The following is a 21,565-nucleotide window of genomic DNA, read 5'->3' on the forward strand; positions in this document are numbered from 1 at the left end:
GGCACCTGGCTGGCTCAGTAGAATATGCAACTCTTGATTTAGGGGTTGTGAGTTTAAGCCCCACATTGGGGGTAAAGCCTACTAAAAAAAATAAATAATAAATATATCTGAGTAGTTGCTTTTCCTTTTTCCTATAATGTGAGTTTGTTGATTTTTTTTTACATTTACAGTACTGGACTATATTTATTAAAAAAAAAAATCTTTGTATAAATGGACCCACACAGTTCAAACTCGAGTTGTTCAAGGGTCAACCGTAATTTAATTATTTCCTAGAAGCCACAAGAAAGAATTGTAACATTTATTTTCTGGGTGGACCTCATGAGTTTCTTTTCAAAGGCAATTTAAAAATCTCCTTGAGAAGGAAAGCCATGCACATTTCTATTAATACTAACAATATTTGGTTGATAATGTAAAAATAATCATACTAGACACATAAAAATAAATTGTAGATCTTAATATCTCAAAAGCAAAGTAAGATGAAGTAGGTTTCTGTAAGTAAGAATGTCAAATCCACAATTCCCTAGTATATATAAAGAAATATACATTCTAATACATGAAGACATTTTATTATTTTGCTATATATTAGTAAATATACTCAATTGCATTTTCTCAAATGGCAAATGAGACACAAGATAACATCTTTTTAATTCCTGAAAACCTCAGTATCATCTGTCTTTTGGAGGATCCAGTTTCCTACGACGTCTATGATACTGTCCACGAGGATACCAACTGTGCTTAGTAGTAAAGAACACTTTGCTAAGTTTTTCTATCATGGGTCCTTGCTCATATTGCTCATTTTTTTCTTCTAATCTGGTTTTCAGCACTTGGTCATGTGTTTCTTCATTATTATGCACAGGATCTGGCCAAGGGATAGGTTTTGTATGTTCACAGGGAATGTCCACAGAAGGGTGCTAGCATACTATTGTCCTGCCATCCGATGTCAAAGCAAGCCCTACTTTGCAATTATAGTCATCTGGTAGAGAAGAATACATAGATTTATGACAAACACAATATAAAGCTCTGTTTTGAATTGGAAATAAATGTTTACAGATAGTTCTATTTGATATCACCCATTTTATTGCTGCTAACGCCATGGTGAATCAAGATGCTTATTAGGTGGTGTGAAAGATGATCTGAAGAGAAACTGATTTTAAGATCTTCTTCCAGGGATTTTATTTTCATCCCTGACAGCCGCTCACCACGAGCCCACCATCTTATCTCTGTTAATTTTTTTTTTTTTAAGTTAAGCAACATCTAGACACTTTTCCTATTTTATGTGAGTGTTCATTAGAAGCAAGGACTCTGACCAATCAGATGTTTCCACCTGGGAGTTTGAATCTTGAAATTGTGAACCAACATCTCAGGATGGTAAAGATAAAGTCTCAAGTGGTAGACATTTTGGTGACAATTCAAGGGGCAGCATGAAGAGTTTAATGGTATACTGCAGTAGCAATATCCTAACCAAATGATTTCTGTGACAAGGTCTTAAGCGTGACCACTGCTACCAGTCTCCACTGGTCTAAACCTAATTTCTGAACTTCCTAAGTTCTTTTTCAGTTCTTCTGAACAACCTGATAATCTTCCAACTGATTTTCTGCTTGGGTTACTAAGGATAAGTTTTCTTAGCTTGCAACCAAAAAGCCTAACTAATACACATGCTTAATCACAGTTTAACCCAATTTTATATATTAATAGAAAACCAGAGTATATCCAAGATGTTTCCTTTAATAGCAATACATTGTTCTCCAAATATTATTAATATGTTCTCTAACAGGCACTCTATTGTACCAGTAGAGCCATTGCTAAACTGTGGTGAAGATTTTTTTTTTTTTTTTTACAAATTTCAATGATTTTCTTTCAAAGTGTCCTTAGATGAAAAGACTTCAACAGCTATTATGAACTAGTGATCAGCAATAAGATTTTAAAAAGAAGCTAACCTTTGCCACATCACATAAACTTAAAAACAATAATGAAAAATCCTTCTTTATTTAGATATTCAGGAAATTAATTATTAAATTAGTAGAAATTTCTGGAAAGCTGAGTACTAATCCTTTCCCTTCAAAAGCCAAAACATTATTTTTATCATTATTACTTATTATTTATCTTCAAGTTTTTATTGAAAAGTATACCAGTCATAAATGTTTAGGTCAGTGGATTATCACAAAATGATCACATCTTGTAAGCAGCATTAAAATAAACAAGCAACTATTACAACCACATGGTAACTTTTGAACAATCCTTGGTTACTTCCATGTGTATGATTTTTACTGCTATGGTTGTTTATTCAATTTGGTTTCTTTTCTTCTCTGCTTGACTATAATATATGTGAGAAAAGTAACATTTTGTTCTTTCAATGTTTTTTTTCACTATCTGTCAAATAGGACATGTTCAATAAGTGATTAGTTAATGAATGAAATAATAAAGTGGTGAGTGTATGGAGGTCACATGAATATTATAAATTCGCTATTACTGTTCAAAGAATATTTGATTCCTGATTTTGACCTGAGTCCCTAATAACTAATGGCTATTTCAGTGTCTTATCTATTGGAAACCCTGTTCCTGTACTCATCATATAGCAACTGTTGTTATTTGTAGACAGATATATGTAGTGTATGAACGTATTATCTTGTGGTCAGTAGAGATGACTTTCTCCCCCTCCAGGCCCCGCTAAAGCTGTGCACAGTGGACGTATTTCAGTTAGTGCTTTTAACCTTCCCCCAGCAAGTCAGTATTTTCTCCAGGTTTCACGAAGTAGCTGTTTCCTCCAAGGACTTTTTTCCCCTTAATTCCTAAATTTTAAATTGAGAAGAGTAGAATGTAAGTTAGAAAACATGTTTCATAGGAAACATTCTCGTTGCAATAAGTGAATAGTAGAATCTCTTATTACTATTGTGGAATTTCATCTGATACCATATTACCTTTCCTGATTATTTCTAATACTAATACATTTCATATTGGCAACAGCAGGTAAATAGTCACATATGTCAAAAGTAAGAGGTGTACAAGTCACCATTTTATACTGTCTACAAAAATATTATATTGATTCACACAGTATCACTAAAAACAAAATGTATTAAAATATATTACCTTAAATCATTCAGGATTATATTACTCCATTGACTGTTTATCTAATTACTCTCTTTGGTAATCAGAACAGGTATCCTGGAACCATATTATGCAGTAATTAGTCTACACTCATGTTAATAACAAGTGTGGCTAAAGATTTTTTCATACTTTGTTATTTGACTATAAGCCCTTATCTTAGAGATTTAAATAGAATTTGTTCAATATTTCTATAAAATTTTTCCAAAATAAACATATTGTGTGCATAGCAGACATTTCAGTATTTGGGGAGCTGCTTAGTATCTGAGTCCTCTTCCTATTTTTTTGAGAATTCTCTGAGTCTTGACCAGAAGTATCTATTGATGATTATATTAATTCATTCTCAAATTCATTCAAGGCCTGTTGGACTTATCTTAAGGATTTGTAAAGATAGATATCTAAATATCTATCTATTTACATATTTATCTACCTACCTATATACTTTCTCCTTCTTCTCTTTATCATTCTATACAAGTTTGTTGAAGGTTAACTTTATAATTTTTTTAAATATATATTATATACCATATTATTTCTGTAATTGGTCATGAAGAAGTATCTGTGACTTCCTTCTCCCAGTATTATATTTTTAAATTTCCTTTCCAACCTCAGGTGGCTTTGGTGCTTTACCTGGTAAGGTACATCAAACCATCATTTCTCAAGGATCTGAGTCCTTAATGGTTTTGACTTTTGTTTTGTAGTCATTGCTGTCATCTTCCATCTGCATTTACCAGTGGTCGTGAAAGCATTGAAAGGCACCTCAGAGACTCCCCTACTGTGTGGCAGCAAACCAATTTCTCTTTAATAATTAGGATCAATCCAATTGCTCCACCCAGTGATATGAGAAAACTTAAAATGTGCAGTTTTCTCTTCAAAGTGAATGGAAGTATTATTATGTTCCCTGGTGGAAATATTCTCCCTGGGAACTAAGATCTCTAGTCCAGAACACTTCAAGGTTTTCAGGATAGGAAACAAACATTCTGTGACTAGGTTAGTAGGTAAAATAGTAAGAGGAGTCCCTTCTTACCTTTGATTCTTGGAGTCACGTATTCTGGCTGTGGGGGCAACACAACCATATAATATTGTGTCTAATTCAAAGTATATGCTACATCCTATGAAACTATATCACTTTAAGCTGGTATCTTACAACTGCCACTCTAAATGACTCCTCAGTAAGCCATTTCATACTTTGTATTAGGTCAGCTGTGTCTGGGTGAGAGAGTAAGTAGTAAGACCAATTAATTCCACAAGACCTTTGTAGCTCATGTTGAGAAATTAGTTTCTTGATCAGAACCAATGCTGTGTAAAATCTCATGACAGTGATTAAAGTACTCTGTGAGTCTGCAGATGGTGGTGCTAGAAGCATCATGGGCATTGAAGGCAAATAGATATTCAGAATATATTTCTATTCCAGTAAAGCTAAATCTTTACCTGCTTTCTCATGGTGAAGGTGCAATGTAATCAATCTGCTTCCAAGTGGTGGATTCCCTATGTGAATGGTGCCATATAGAAAACTCAATGTTGACCAAGTAACTGGGGGATTGGGCACTCAACAGTAGCACTATCAATATTAACCTCGGTAAAAGGAAGCCCGTATTGTTAAAAGTCCATATTTCATCCCTACTGCCATGACCTCTTTTTTCATGGGCCTACTGAGTAAGCATTGGGTTGGCTGGGGAAGAGGTTACTGACATCCATAGAGTGAGTCATTTGTCTACCTTATTATTTTGAGTGTCCCCCAAAATGTCTGCCTTTTGGGTAGACATCCCCAATTCAAACAAAATATCTTTAAAGGCTATGCTCATTCTGAGCGGTCCATACACATACCTCTTGATCCAAGAGCTCCTTCTTATCAGTCTTCCTTTCTTGTTTCTTCCAAGTTTGTATTCATCCAGACAACCCATCAACAACCATTAACAACTATTATATCAACAATGTAATCCATCCTTCTGCTATCTCTCAGTCTATCCAAAGTAAAAGATACTGTTTAGAATTCTGTCTAATGGGATGTTGCATTTCACTACTGTCTTCCAGGGCCATTATTGTGGGGACCGTAAATATGAAGTGCTCACTTCCAGGTGACAGGAGCATACTGTCCAGAATCATCTACAAAACAGCATAAAGTTTCCTTTTTTCCTCTCAGTCTATGAATCACAAAGAACCTCCCATTAGGCCAGAAACGTGGATTGAGAGAGTGGATTGCAGTAGGAGTTGGTTTCAAATAAGTCTGAATCACCGACTCATACAACTCATTTGTGACTTTGAGATCTACCTGACTCCAGTCTCTTATATACTCTTTCCACTTGATAATGTATTTTTTTTTGTTGTTCATGCCCAACCTTTAGTTTAATAGATCAGGAAACAACTAGTTCATGACTGAAAACTCAGACTTCACGGTCACCTGATAGTCCATGATTAGCATTAAGTCTTTATCAAAGCCAAGTAGCGAGTCAGAAGCTGTTTCTCATAAGAAGAATAGTTATCTCCTAAAGGCAGAGTTATGTCCCAAATCCTTAAGGCTTGTGTTGCAATTATCCTTTGAGTTCTTGCCAGATTCTCCATACAGCATTCTTATTTGTCACAGATAATGTGAGTATCATTGGATCTCCTGGATTATAAGGTCCAAGGGGAGAAGCAGATTGCACTGAAACCTGGACCTGTTTCAAAGCCGCCTTTTGTGCTGAAAGAGCAAATTTGCAGATAATTTGTATATAGGTTAAAGTAGAACACACAAATGTAGTATATGTTGTTTTCAAATTCCAAACATCATGCCTCTTGTGTGTGTGTGTGTGTGTGTGTGTGTGTGTGTGTGTGTGTGTGTGTGTGGTAGGTTGTACGAACAAAAGTAAACTGTGTTTCACCCTGAAGGATATATCTTGTGCTCCAGACCATTGGACTTCCAGAAACTCCATTGAGGTGATAAGCTCCTGAAATTCTGTGACATTTATCTATGACTCTTTGGCTCAGATTTGTCTTACTAAGGCATCTAAATTATCTAGTACTTTCAGCTCATCTAAGCCAATCAGAATAATATCAATTTACAGAAACAGTGTTATGTTTTGTGGAATGCCAACATGATTAAGATCTTTGCAGACTATGTTATGGCAAAAAACAAGAGAGTAGACATAACTCTGAAGTATGACCATAAGAATGTACTGTTGGTCCTGACAAAAAAAAAGAAACTGTATAGTGGTCCTTGTAATTTTTTATATGGAGAGAAATGGATTGGCCAGGTCAATATCTGCAAACGAAGTCCCAAAAGCTGTGTCAGTTTCTGCCAGCCAAAGTACCGTAGCTGTATTATTGGCTACAAACAGAGCCACCAAATTCATTCTCCAAGATCTATCCAACTTTCGGACAGGCCAAATAGTCAAGCTAATGGGAATGTGATAAGTATCACTACTTTATATCTTTACAATCTTTGATGACAGTACAGATCTTTGCAATTCTTTCAATGATGTAGTACTGTTTCTGGTTTAATATCTGAATAGGAAGGGAAAGGCACAGGGACTTACTATCATTATGGCTTTTACTCATGGGTCACAAAGCTAATGTAGAGATTCTGCCAGTTGCCAAGTGTATCTATTCCAATTATATATTCAAGAACTGGAAAAATTGCTATGGGATCCATATGCTAACCATCTAGGTGCCTACTGTGAGTTAAACTTGGGCTAAGACTTCAGGTTTCCCCTAACTACCATTAGCTTATGGTTTGACTGGCAAGTCACAGTGGTATTTAGGGTGGAGAAATTTCCTGGAGAGTTCTGGCTTCAAAAAAGCAATGAGGGTTGCTGCTGTGGGATGGAGAAACTTCCCAGAAGGCATGGACTTCTAAACCATGAGAGCTGGTGCTGTAGTGAATAGTCCCAGGGCCATGCATATGAATTCAGTGGCTGCCATGTTGAACATAGCACATTGGTAAAGGAAAAGAGGTCCCTTCCCCCTGCTCTGATTTTGCAATGGCCTTCCAGTGCCCTCTATTGGCAAAGTCTAACAACAAGTCAACTGGCAAAGGAGAAATGCCCAGAAGGTCCAGCTCCAGGATCACAAAGCAAGGCAAAGAAAGGTGAATATGAAGCTGAATATGAATAAGTAAATAACTGGCACAAATGCAAAGGTTAATTGAATGAAAAGTGTGTGAATAGATCTCTCGTAATAGATTTTATTTTATTTTTTAAAGAATTTATTTATTTGAGAGAGAGAGAGAGAGAGAGAGTGAGAAGAAGCACGAGGTGGGGGAGAGGAAGAAGCAGACTCCCCGCTGAGCAGGGAGCCTGATGTGGGGCTCGATCCCAGGACCCTGGGATCATGACCTGAGCCGAAGTCAGACTCTTAACCTACTGAGCCACCCAGGTGGCCCTCTCATAATAGATTTTAGAAAGAAAGAATAGTTACATCCCGGGTAAGCAATAACCCAAAGACTCCCACTGCTGTAATTATCAAGTACAGAAAGTAAGCATCTGTGTGGATATCATTTGACCTCTCTCCCCTGCCAACATGGTATTTTATGAAATTTTAAGTTCTTTTTGTATAACACACACATGAAATATCTTTTTCAATCTTTTAACTTACAATCTATTTTGTATCTTTGTATTTAAAGTGAGTCACTTGTAGACAGCCTATAGTTGGGTGGCTTTTAAAAAATCCATATCTCCTTTTAATTTGGAGAGTTTACTAGACATATAACCTAATTACTGATAAACAAAGTCTTATTTCTGCCATTTTGCTATTTGTTTTCTATAAGCTTTATATTTTTTTATTTTTTCAATTCTTCTTTTACTGCTTTCTTTTGGCTAAATACCTTCTGGTGTACCATTTTAATTTCCTTGTCATTCTTACCATTTTTAGTTATTTTGTTTAGCAATTGAACTGAGGATTACAATAAACATTAATAACAAAGGAATTTTTTAAATTTCACAAATATGTGTAAATTAAACAACATACTCCTAAAAACCAATGGGTCAAAAAAATCAAAAGGAAAATTAGAAAATACTTTTATATGAAAGAAAACAAAGCACAACAAACCAAAACATGTGGGATTCTTTAAAACCAGTACTCAGAGGGAAATTTATAGAGGTGAATATGTGGATTGAAAAAGAAAATCTCAAATTAATAACCTAAACATCTACTTTGAGAAACTAGAAAAATGAAAGGCAAACTAAACTCAAAACATGCAGAAGGGGAGAAATAATAAAGATTAATGAATTTATACCAAAATTTCTCAAACTCTTCCAAAAAATAAGAGAACACTTTCTAATTCATTCTATCAAGCTGTCATTACCCTAATACTAAAGCCAGATGAAGACAACACAAGGAAAAAACCACAGACCAATACGCCTTATGATGATAATCCAAAAATAATCATTAAAATACCAGCAAACTAAATACAGCAATATATTAAAAGGACTATACATCATGACCAAGCAGGATTTATCCCAGGAATGCAAAGGTCACTCACATATATGAAAATCAATGTAAAAAAAAAAACATATTAATAGAATGAAGGGCAAATCCATACGATCATCTCAATAGATGCAGAAAAAGTGTTTTAAAAAATCCAAAATCCTATCAAACAAACTAGGAATAGTAGGGTACTGCTTTAATTGAACAAAAGGTATCCAAGAACATATTACTAACATCACACTTAACAGTGAAAAATTGAAAGCTTTCCTCCTAAGATGAGGACAAGACATGGATGTCTGCTATTGCCACTTCCAGTAACATTGCACTAAAGTTCTAGCTAGAGAAATCAGGCAAGTAAATGAAATAAAAGACATCCAGATGAAAAAGGAAGGAAAAACCATCCTGACTTGCACTAAACACGATCTTATACATTGAAAACCCTTAAGAATTCAGACACACACACACACACACACACACACACACACACACACACACACACACACACACACACACACACACACACATTCGAGCTAACAAATGAGTTCAGCCAACTGGCAGGACACAGGATCAAAATACAAAAGTCAATTGTATATCTACACAATTTCATTGGAAAATCTGAAAATGAAATTAAGAGAACAGTTTCATTTATAATAGCATCAAAAGAATAAAATGCTTGAGAAAATAATTGACCAAGGAAGTGCAAGACTTATACACCAAAAACTATAAAACAATATTGGAAGAAATTAAAGAAAGAAGTTTAAGTGGAAAGATAATCCACATTCCTGGGTTGAAAGCTAATACTGTTAAGTTGAGAGTATTCCCCCAAATTGATCTTCAGATTCAATGCAACACCTACCAAAATCCCAATTGCTTTTTTTGGAGAAGTGAACACACTGATCCTAAAATGCATGTGAAATTGAAAGGGACACTGTGCAGCTAAAACACACTTGAAAAAAGAACAAAGATTCACACTTATAATTTCAAAATTTACAAAGCTACAATAACAAAAAGATGGGGATTCTGGTACAAAGATATACACTAGAATAGAATTGAGAGCATAGAAATAAACCTATACTTATTTGGTTAATTGGTTTTCAAGAAGGATGCTAAGACCACTCAATCTGGAAAGAATGCTCTTCAGCAAATGATGAAGAAACAACTGGATATCTACATGCAAAAGAATTAATATGGATCCGTATCTAACACCACATACAAAAAATTAATTCAATATAAATAATTAAATGTAAGAGGTCAAACTAAAAAATCTTAGAAGGAAACATAGGTGAAATCCTCATGACCTTGGATTAGTCAACAGTTTCTTAAATATGAGACCAAAGGCACAAGCAGCAGGAGAAAAAAAAAAGATAAATTAGTCTTCATTCAAATTAAAACTTTGTGCATTGGAAGACACTATCAAGAAAGTGAAAAGACAATCCACAGAGTGAGAGAAAATATTTGTGAATCACATATGTGTTTATTATGCAGAATAAAGAATTCTCACAACTCTACAAAACTTGAACCCAGTGAAAATGTGGGCAAAGGTTCTGAATAGACATTTCTCCAATATGTACTAATGGTCAATAAGCCCATGAAAATATGCTCAACATCATTAGATATCAGGAGAACTCAAATCAAAATCATAATGGGATGCCAATTTATACCCAGTAGGATAGCAATATTTTTTTTTAAGGAAAATAACAAATATTGGTCAGGATATGGAGAAATTGGACCCTCAAACATTGGTGATTGGAATGTAAAATGTTTCAGGTTCTGTGGAGAACATTTGGAAGAACTTTGATAGCTCTTCACCGAGTTAAATGTAGTTACCATAGGACATGGCAATTCCACTCCTAAGAGAACTAGAAACATACGTCTACAGAGAGACATGTACATGGATGTCCATAAAGCATCTTTCATAATAGTCCAAAAGTGAAAACTACCAAGACATCCATCAACTGATAAATTTATATTACAAATGCAGTATAGCTACACAATGGAATACTATTCAGTCATTAAAAAAATGAAGTAATGGGGCGCCTGGGTGGCTCAGTCGGTTAAGCATTTGACTCTTGATTTCAGCTCAGGTCATGATCTCAGGGTCCTGGAATCGAGCCCCACATTGGGCCCCCCCCTCAGTGGGGAGTCTCCTTGTCTCCCTCTCCCTCTTCCCACTCTCTCTGTCTCTATCTTTCAAATAAATAAATACATCTTTAAAAAAAAAGAAATTAAGTACTGTTGCACATTACAACATGAATAAGCCTTAAAAACATTATGCTATCTTAAAGTGAGACACAAAAGGCCACATATTGTATGATACAATTTATATGAAATGTCCAGAATAGGCAAATCTGTAGAGACAAAAAAGTATTAGTGATTTCCAGAGACTGGGGAGAGGAAGAAATAGGGAATGACTGCTCAATGTGTATGGGATTTATTTTTGGGGTGATGAAAACATTATGGAATTAGGTAATGATGATGGTTGCAGAATATTGTGAACATACTAAAAACCAGTGCATTGTACACTTTAATATTATAATTGCTATGTGAATTTTATCTCAATAAAAAAGTGAAACAAATTGATGAAGACAGTTTTTGCTATATATACAATTATATCAACTTAATCAAGATAGTGTTATTTCTTCTTTACATACCCTTATATAATTTTAAATAGACTTTTTAAAAGCATTTTTATATTTATAGAAAAAAAGAAGATACTACACAGGGTTCCTGTTTACCCCACACCTGGTTTCTCCTATTATTAACATCCTACATTACTGTAATACATTTGTTAAAATTAATAAATGATACTGACCCATTATTATCAAGTCCATACTTTATTCAGATTTCCTTAGTTTTTGCCTAATGTACCTTTTCTATTCCATCATCCCATTCAGGATACCATGCTACATTTAGTTGTCACACTTCTCTAGGCATCTCTTGGCTGTAACATTTTCAGTCTTTCCTTATTTTTGATGACCTTGACAGTTTTGAGGAATACTAGACAGTTATTTTGTAGGATGCCCCTCTGTTAGAATTTGCTGTTTTTCTCCTAATTAGACTGACAGTATTTCTGCTGTTATAAAAATTTTAAGAACCTTCTGTCTCCTGTATATGTCAGAGGAATTAACTCCATTAGACAAGAGGCTAATCAAGAGACTTTTTTCAGCTTTACTGAGGTATAACTGACAAAATTGTACGATTTTTAAAGTGCACGATGTGATGATTTGATTCATGTATAAACTGTGCAAGGATTCCTCCCAGAGATCTTACCTAAATAATCCCTTCTCAATTTTTACTTTTTCCGATATAGCTGAGGGACACTGCCCTCAAGTTTCCTAGAGGCCACAGTGCAATCGAGGCGATCTCTGAGTCATACCCCTTATCTCTCTGAGTCACATTGCGTGACTAAATATTCTGATCTTTTGATCCCTCTGATGTTTCAAGGGAGGCTTATAGGGTCACATCCTCAGTATTTTCTCTAGAGTATTTCCTGATAATGAATTACTTAATTTTGACTTCCTTTGTTATCTGGGAGGACCAGTAGTTTTCCAAATTATCACTTCTGGGTTTTATTTGTTTACAGTTTTCTCAACTTACGTGTTTTCTCTCAAATTTTACTATCAGCAGCTAGAATAAACTAGGCTACATTTTCAGCATGTAGTGTGAAAATCTCCTCAGCTAAATACCCTACGGTAGTTTATACAATCAGTCACCATTGATGGATATTTAGGTTTTATTCTATTTTTCTACTATGACAAATATTACTGCAATAGAGTTTCTTGTACACACATCTTTTTATATATTTTGTCAGTAGTGTTTCAGATGGATTTCTAGAAGAAGAATTTCTTGATAAAGGAAAACTGCATATCTAATTTTGCCAAATTACATAATTTCCTTCCATGTTTTTGAGTGATAGTTAAGATATTTGATAAACTAAAAAAATAAATGACGAGTATATCTGCAGAATAAACAAGGTAAATGAGAGAATTTTCAATTCTGCATGCTGGAAGTCTGTTTCTGAGAATGAGGTCTTTAGATAGTTTGAAAATTAAGGTCAAAATAATAGTCACTATAAATTATTTTCAATAACTAAGAATCTTGTGTGTAATTTATTTTGTACTTATCAATTTTTAACAATGGGTAAGAAATCAATATTTTGTGTTTACTTGAATGTTTTATTAAATAAAAATGATAATGGTATTATTTGAATAGTCAGGAGATATATTTGCTCCATACAATTAAAGGAAGAAAAAGATGAAAATTTTATTATGGGCCTAGAATTTCTCAAAGGGTAATGATAAGTCAGATATGTTTTATCAATTTCCTATTTACAATTTAATTTTTCTTTGAAAAAATTACTAATTCAAGATATAAAAGGAACGTAAAAGCCAGACATTACTCTGAAATGCCAATAAGTAGACTGATAAAGTTTACTATCAGTTCTTCATATCTGTATTAACGAGAAGGCTACATTTTACCTGAAAAAGTAGTGCACCGAGTCAGACGCTGCAGTACTTGTCTCCTTTGACATTTCTCCATAAGGAAGTATCTGGTGAATATGGAAATACTTTGTACTGCAGAGAATGACTGCTCCAGAAATACACTGCATTATTTCACTTTTAAAATTAATTACTTTGAGCACTTTATAAATTCAAAACTAGTTTTTTTAATCAACAGATGTATCCTAATAAAAAGGAAATTATCATTCTGAAACGCCTTTAGTCATCCTAAAATAAAACTGTCAACATAGATTATGAGTTAAATCCAAATAAAACAATCACTTGCAAACCTAGATTAAAGTTAGAATGTAATTTCAATATTAGAAATTATTAATGGAATTACAGGGTTTCGTACCAAAATAATCCAATTCAATGTGGGAAGAGGTAGAGACTCTTAAAAAAATCAGTGTATTTCTTGTATGATCTTTGAAAATAAGATACTACTTCCCCACTCAGTTCAAACTCATAGAGTGAAAATACATTTTTTTACTCACTTATTATATATCTCTCTTCAATTCATTAAATCCAGGTTTTAGTTATTTCTAATTGAGGAAAGCATTTTCCAACAAAATATTTTGGAAAAATTTTATTATGCTTATATGTAAAATATGGTGGGAGCATATTAGGGAACAGGTTCGTCTTTAGATTAGGCTTAATAATATACAATAAAGCAGGGACAATATGAAGGTAAAATGAGAGGATGTGTGCTATTTGCTTAAAAGACATGCAAACTAGAATAGTGTTTATCTTTGTTCGTCTGAGTAGTAACTGAAAAGGAGTATGAATGTTGAGGAGGGAAACTGGGGAGTGCTAGTTCTATTTGTTTTATCTGGATGCTGGTTCCGTAAGTGTGTGTAGTTCGAGAAAACTCATTTTGCTATATGTTTACAATACGTGCAGTTTTTTGTATGTATACTGCAATTCCATGAACATTTTAGAAAACAAGATACGTAAATCAAGCATGGTAAATACTGGTATTTATTGAAATTGGGTGACAGTTGCAGCATTATTCACAATAGCCAACAAATGTCACAACCGAAGTGTTTATCAACAGATGAATGGATAAAAATATTATATTTTTATATATATATATAAAATGAGATATTATTCAGTCTTAACAAAATGGAGATACCAACTTTTGCAACAACATGGATGAATCTGGAGGACACTATGTGAAGTGAAATAAGCCAGATACCAAAAGAAAAAAAAACTGCATGACTTCACTTATATGTGTAATCTAAAAACGTTGAATCTATGAAAGCAGAGAATAGAAAGGACAGTGGTTAGTAGGGGTTGGGGGTGGGGAGGAAAAATGGGGAGATGTTTGTTAAAGGGTATAAAGTTTCAGTTATTATGTAGGATGAATAAGTCTAGAGATCTAATGTACAGCATGATGACTATAGTTAATAAAACTGTACTGAATACTGTAATTTTGCTAAAAGAGTAGTTTTAGGTGCTCTCATCACCAAAAATAATGATAACTGTAAGGATATGATATATTAGTTTGAATGTAGTAATCATTTCATTATGTGTATGTATAAGAAATCATCATGTTGTACATCTTAAATATATATATTATTATTATTAAAAATAAGATAAAGACAAAAGGAATTGGTTGACAGAAGATGTATTTATACTCTACATTTAGAATTTTAAAGTATTGTAGAATTCTAAAAATAAAACTATTTATTTATTTATTTATTTATTTATTTATTTATTTATTTATTTTAACTTTAAGTAGGGCTGCACACCCAGCATGGAGCCCAACGTGGGCCTGGAACTTCTGACCCTGAGATCAAGCCCTGAGCTGAGATCAAGACCTGAGCTGAAATCAAGAGTTGGAGGCTTAACTTTGGAAAACAGTTTTGGAGGTTCCTCAAAAAATTAAAAATAGAGCTACCCTATGACCCAGCAATTGCACTACTGGGTTTTTACCCCAAAGACACAGACGTAGTGAAAAGAAGGGCCATATGCACCCCAATGTTCATAGCAGCAATGTCTGCAATAGCCAAACTGTGGAAAGAGCCGAGATGCCCTTCAACAGATGAACAGATAAAGAAGATGTGGTCCATGGAATATGACTCAGCCATCAGAAAGGATGAATACCCAACTTTTACATCAACATGGATGGGACTGGAGGGGATTATGTTAAGTGAAATAAGTCAAGCAGAGAAAGTCAATTATCATATGGTTTCACTTATTTGTGGAACATAAGGAATAGAATGGAGGACATTAGGAGAAGGAAGGGAAAAATGAAGGGGGGCAATCGGAGGGGGAGACAAACCATGAGACACTATGGACTCCGAGAAACAAACTGATGGTTTTAGAGGGGAGGAGGGGTAGGGGGATGGGTTAGCCCAGTCGGTGATGGGTATTAAGGAGGGCACGTATTGCATGGAGCACTGGGTGTTATATGAAAACAATGAATCATGGAACACTACATCAAAAACTAATGATGTACTGTGTGGTGACTAACATAACATAATAAAATTAAATTAAATTAAAAGAAATATAAAATTAAAAAAAAAAAAAAGAGTTTGAGGCTTAACTGATTGAGCCTCCCAGGTGCTCCAAAATAAAATTTTTTAAATGGCACCAGGCAGAGAGCTGATTCAGCAACTGTTTTTGACTTTCTGGCATGAAGCTTTTACTTGGAAACTTAACACTATTATAATTGTGTAGAGCAATTGCTTGGAATAAAAAAAAAAGAAAACACTTTAAAAAAAACAATGGCTTGGGACAAATATTTGGTGAAACACCTTATGCCTTGATTGATGCCTCCCCCTAGTATTTATTTGCTATCACATATACCTCTGGGACTTTCCTCCTTTTTTTAGGTGGGGTTCCCCTAAAAGCAGTACCAGGTCCTAGGAAGCATTATTAGGAAAGTGAAATCAGGAAGGGAAGAAAGTCAATAAAAGATGCATTCATGAATGGGTACTGCTGTGGACAACTGGGGCTCAGACTCACTAACTATTCCCTGAGAGAATTTTCCCACCAGGCAGTGAAGAAATTGAGGTATTTATCTACCAACAAATGTCCCTTATTGTTGGAAGGTTGCTTCTGTGGACATTAACTCCCCCACATCTCTGACCTGCTCCTTGGCAGAATTAATATGTTTCTACTGCAACAGAGAGCCTTCAGGCTGAGGTGTTTGAGATAAGAAGCCATTCATTCATTCAATGAATTCTTCATTAAAACTGCAGGTGACCTGCAGGGTGGACCAAGAGACTAAGACCAGAGCCTTAGACAAATACTACACTTTCCTATGTATAGGTTTAACAAATGTTTGGAATGAATGAATATCGCTACCCATCTAATAATTTTTAATTTATGCTTTATGGTTTTGATTCTTCTTTAATACAAAGTTGATAAAAAATAAAATAGAAATTTATAACATATTGAGTACAGGGATTTTGTATGCCTTCCTGGTTCTGAGTGTTTTCTCCAAGATTTTGAAATAAGAATTCTCCCACTTTCAAAGCTGATGACATGTGCTGAATCCACCTCCACTTCATCTCTGTCACTCTACAGTGAGATTTGTACTCTAAAAGATTTCACTTGTGATTCCATCGTTCTCTTTATAGGTTTCTTGTAAGCAATAAGGACAGTTTAATTAACAGAATTCAAAATAACCTAAGGAATACAGACCAAGGAAAATCCGTTATGACTGCCAAGTAACATTATGAAGAGGGATACCACTCATTCTAGGGTTGTCTACATACTGGAAGTACAGAAAATAACTTAAAGTGAAATAAGTTCAGAAAATTAAATGTGATAATCCCCATTTAAATAACATGTGGCTAATAGGCACTAATGCAGCCTCCATCCTATGGGAAAACATGCAGAAAAAGTTAATAAGTGAGTAAAACAGACACTTAACCTTAGGCTAGAATCTGGGAGAAACTGGCACACTTATAAATAGTAGTTGAGGGGGAAAAAAGAAAGGAAGGAAGAAACCTACTGTGGATTTGATTCTTGACTAAAGTCAAGAGATTGGCTGAAAGAACAAAAAAAGAACTAAGAAAGATGCTTTATCTGTTCCCCAACTAAATGGCACATGTCAGGAGCTATTTGCAGAGGAAGAACCACAATACATGCCTTCTGGAAAGTATAGCTCACTACAAATGAGCACTGGAGAGGTGACAGACACTAAAAAAAAAAAAAAAAAAAAAAAGGAAAGGAAAGGAATCCTGTTGCTGCATGCTGGGTCTTATAATCTTTACCTATTTTCTTGGTTTAGAATCAGAAAAGCAGATTATGCAAGTAGTAGAAAAATCCCCTGAAGTCACAGAGAATTGCATGACCTGCTCCTTATTAAGGCTCCAGCAGTCTGTCCCTTACTATGACTCTCAGAAGAACATTTCCTCATTACTCAAGTAGAAAGGGAGTGGGCCTAAGACAATCCATATTTTCTGTGAAGAAAATTATATCCTGATAGATCTAAACTCCCTTTAAGAAAAATAATCAGCATTGGGCTAATAAAAAATTACCGCAGCGGAAGATAGAAGGACTAGCACAAAGACGGGTACATCTCTGACAATAATTTATTGCAAGAACCAGAAGAAAATTACAATTGCTTATTTGAAAAGGCGTAAGGCCTTGTCAGTGTCAGGCAAAGACACAGGAAAACGGGACGAAGAAAAGAAAGCAATGAGTTATCCGATGGCTTCAAGGACCATTATAAATTAGTGATAAAGATAAAATTTCCATTTGACTCTGGCGTGGATATCCACTGCTGTGGAAAATCAAAGCAGTGATGTGGACCAGAAGAATGGGAAGTTTTCCCAGAACACAGAGAAAAATGACAGATTTGATGAAAGAAAGCGAATACTCACATCTTATATATATCAAAATGAATGTATGCGGAGAGGAAGAAAAAGAGTGAAGGTAAAGCCAAGAGTAGTTATTCCCCAAAGAGTATAACCAGTCTAAACAGAGAAGATATAAATAAGAAAAAACATTTCAGGGGTGAGAGAGGACTTACCATATATAAGGTATAATTCCTGGGAAAAATCCTTATCCAGACACATCCAGATAAAATATGTGAATCACCAACATGAAGTAAAACTACTGAAACCACCTAGGAAGGAAAAGCAAATGTCTATGGTGAATAAAAAATCAAGCTTGCCACAGACCTCTCCTCTGCAGTAGTGAATGACAAAATACATGGGTGCAACAGGCATCAAAATATTATTAAAATATACAACATGTAAATAACCTAATTAAGAAGGTTTTATATATTTATATATAAAACTTTGTATCTTACTTTTAAGATTCACAGTTATTTTCAGAGTCCATAAAATATTTACCTAGAAAAGATCTAAATGGCCACGAGGAAAATTTTAACAAACATAAAAAAGTAGAAATTTTATAGTCTACATTTTCTTATTATGCAATAATTAGCATGGCAGATAATTAATCACAGGCAAATATTTAAAAAGTTTTCCTTGGCAGCTCCTTAGTTAACCAATAATTCAAGACTATAATTATTGCAATCTACATTGAAACTAACAAAAGAGACAACAGGCTATGTCAAAAATAGAATGAAACAGCAAATTCTATACTCAGGACAGAAAGTATAACTCTAAATGCTTTCATCAGTAAATAGGTAAGAATAAACATAATAAACTATTCAGTCTAAGAAGCTAAAACTAATATGCCAAAGTTATCCCAATTAATCTAAGAGATAGGAATAAGGAGAGATGAAAACTAACACAAGACTTAATTAATTACAGAGCATACAATGGTAGAATTGACAAATTTGAAAGCTAGTAGATTGAAGGGACAAAAAAGAGAACTCACAAAACATACACACTAATACACATACACAGAAAGAAAATAAAAGTATAAGTTTTGAGAATGAAAAAAGAGATGTAAGCACCGATTTAGAGGAGATATTTATTAAATTTTAAGACTGTGCTATTCATGATATATTTTAGTAAACATTCAGAAATATATGACTTACTATGATGCCACAAATTGAATAGACTAACAGGGAGGACCCTTCAAAAATATGCAGGTCCAGATGACTAGCAGGTGAGCTCTTTTGTACCTTTGTATAATAATTTCTATGATACTCTGGAGCTCATAAAAATTATAAACTTCCCAGTTTCAAATAAGAATATAAATAAGAGAAAACGGTAACCAAAATTATTAGTAACTCTAGTATTTTATTAAAGTCTTTTTTAAAAAGATTTTATTTATTTGACAGAGAGAGTGAGAGAGAGAGAGAGCACACAAGCAGGGGGAGTGGGAGAGGGAGAAGCAGGCTCCCCGCTGAGCGGGGAGTCAGATGGAGGGCTAGATCCTAGGATCCTGGGATCATGATCTGAGTCAAAGGCAGACACTTAACTGAGCCACCAGGTGCCCCTACTGAAGTCTTTATACAGTATTACAAGTGTGGGTTTTTTTCTGATACACAAAGATATTTCAACATAATAAGCCCTCTGTGCCTCAATTTCCTCATCTATGAACTGAATAATGAGAAGTTCCTACCTTATACTGTGATTTCAAAGATTGAATGTATTAAGTTTAAATGGCTTAGATATTTTATTTATATATATCCTATCAGTTGTATTTCTCGGGAAAAACCTCACTAATAGATCATCTCAAGAAACCTAAGTTTAAAATTATCATAAAATAATTTATAACTTATACCATGAAGGCATTTGGTTAAATTCATTGGTCATACACACTGGGTGACTTAGGTGGAGGGATGGCCAGGAAAAACCAAACCTACAACCAGAAACAACAGCACAAAACTTTTTATTAAACTAGGAATTGTATATCCATTTGAAATCAACACTCAATGGCCTGAACTGTGAAACACTGGCATTCCAATTAAAATCTGAAATATGTTGTCACTAACATTTTTCAGTTTTATGACAGAAGTTACTGCTGATGAAATCTCACAAAAAAGGAGGAGTGGGGACTCATGACTCCTGATGAAAAATCAATAAAAATGATCACTATTGGCAGATTATATGATTGTTTCACTAACTGATAAACTCAAGACAATTGAAGAAAAAGAAAAATAGACCTAAGAAGCAATTTCAGCTGGTTATCAGATGAATATACAAAAATTAAATAACTCTCCTACCTACCAACAATAACCACTTAGAAAATATGATTTTAAAAATTTCTCATTAATAACAATAAGGTATAAATTTCCAAAATATATAAGGCATACATAAACAAAACTACAAAATAGTATAACAATCTTTAAAAAGCCTAAATGAATTCAGAAACAATCCATGTTCCTAGGTGTATGAAAATTGTTCAAATCAAAACTAAGATGAGATCCTACCTCATACCTGTCAGAATGGCTAGAATAAACAAGATGTTGGCGAGGATACAGAGAAAGGGGAACCCTCTTACAGTGTTGGGGGAAGGCAAACTGGTGCAGCCACTCTGGAAAACAGTATGGAGCTTCCCCAAAAGTTACAAATAGAACCAGCTTATGACCCAGCACACTGCACTACTAGGTATTTACCCACTGGACCCAAAAATCCAATTCAAAGGGGGCACTTGCACCCTGATGTTTATAGTAGCATTATCAACAACAGCCAGATTATGGAAAGAGCCCAAATGTCCATCGACATTTGGATAAAGAATGGATAAAGAATAGGTGGGGTGTGTGTGTGTAATCCATCACAATGGAATATTATTCAGCCCTTAAGAATGAAATCTTGTCATTTGCGACAACATGGCTGGAGTTAGAGTGCATTATGCTAAGTGAAATAAGTCAGTCAAAGAAAAACAAATACCATATGATTTCACTCATATGTGGAATTTGAGAAACAAAACAGATGAATATAGGGGAAAGAAAAAAAAGAAAGGGAGGCAAACCATAAGAGACTCTTAACTATAGAGAACAAACAGGGATGCTGGAGGGGAGGTGGGTGGGAGATGGGCTAAATGGGTGATGGGGATTAAGGAGGGAAATTGTGATGAGCACTGGGTGTTGTATGTACAAGTGATGAATCACAAAATTCTACTACTGAAACTAATATTACAGTATACATTAAGTGGCTAGAATTTAAATAAAAACTTGAAACATAAAAAAGAAACTAAATAAAGAAGTAAACTCTGAAGTTGACTGTAAATTTTATATGACCAGTACCCAAATTGATTCATCCATCCATAACCATGCCCAGTATACTTGTTGACTATATGACCTTTTCCCTCTTGGGATAGTCTCTTTCTTTCTTTCTCTCTATTTCTCTTTGTATCTCTCTGAGTTGTCTAGAGGCTTCCCCTTGCATGGAGAATAAAACCTTCTTTTTACCCTGGCCTATGGAGATCTTCATGAGTTGGTCCCTAAGTACTTTCCAGAAAGCTATCTTCCTGTTCCTTCAATGCATTAGACTTCAAGAACCCTTGTTTTCCCCTGTGTCTGTAGATGTCTCCTCACATCTTTATGTGGTGGGCCTTTTGTCTTTCAGGTCTATCTCAAAATCTATTTCCTGATGATATTATCTAATATAATCCCCAATATTTTCATACTCTATTACATCACCTTTTTTTAAGTACTTATTGCAATCTGCAATTATCCTTATGGT

At 34.5% G+C, this 21,565-nt stretch overlaps 1 pseudogene; it reads right to left on the reverse strand.

The window, feature by feature from the left end:
* Window positions 1-209: 209 nt before the first annotated feature.
* The window catches only part of LOC113909386, a 30,331-nt pseudogene continuing 8,975 nt past the window's right edge, over window positions 210-21,565 (reverse strand).

The sequence above is a fragment of the Zalophus californianus genome, chromosome 6 (assembly GCF_009762305.2).
Source record: "Zalophus californianus isolate mZalCal1 chromosome 6, mZalCal1.pri.v2, whole genome shotgun sequence".
Classification (NCBI taxonomy): domain Eukaryota; kingdom Metazoa; phylum Chordata; class Mammalia; order Carnivora; family Otariidae; genus Zalophus; species Zalophus californianus.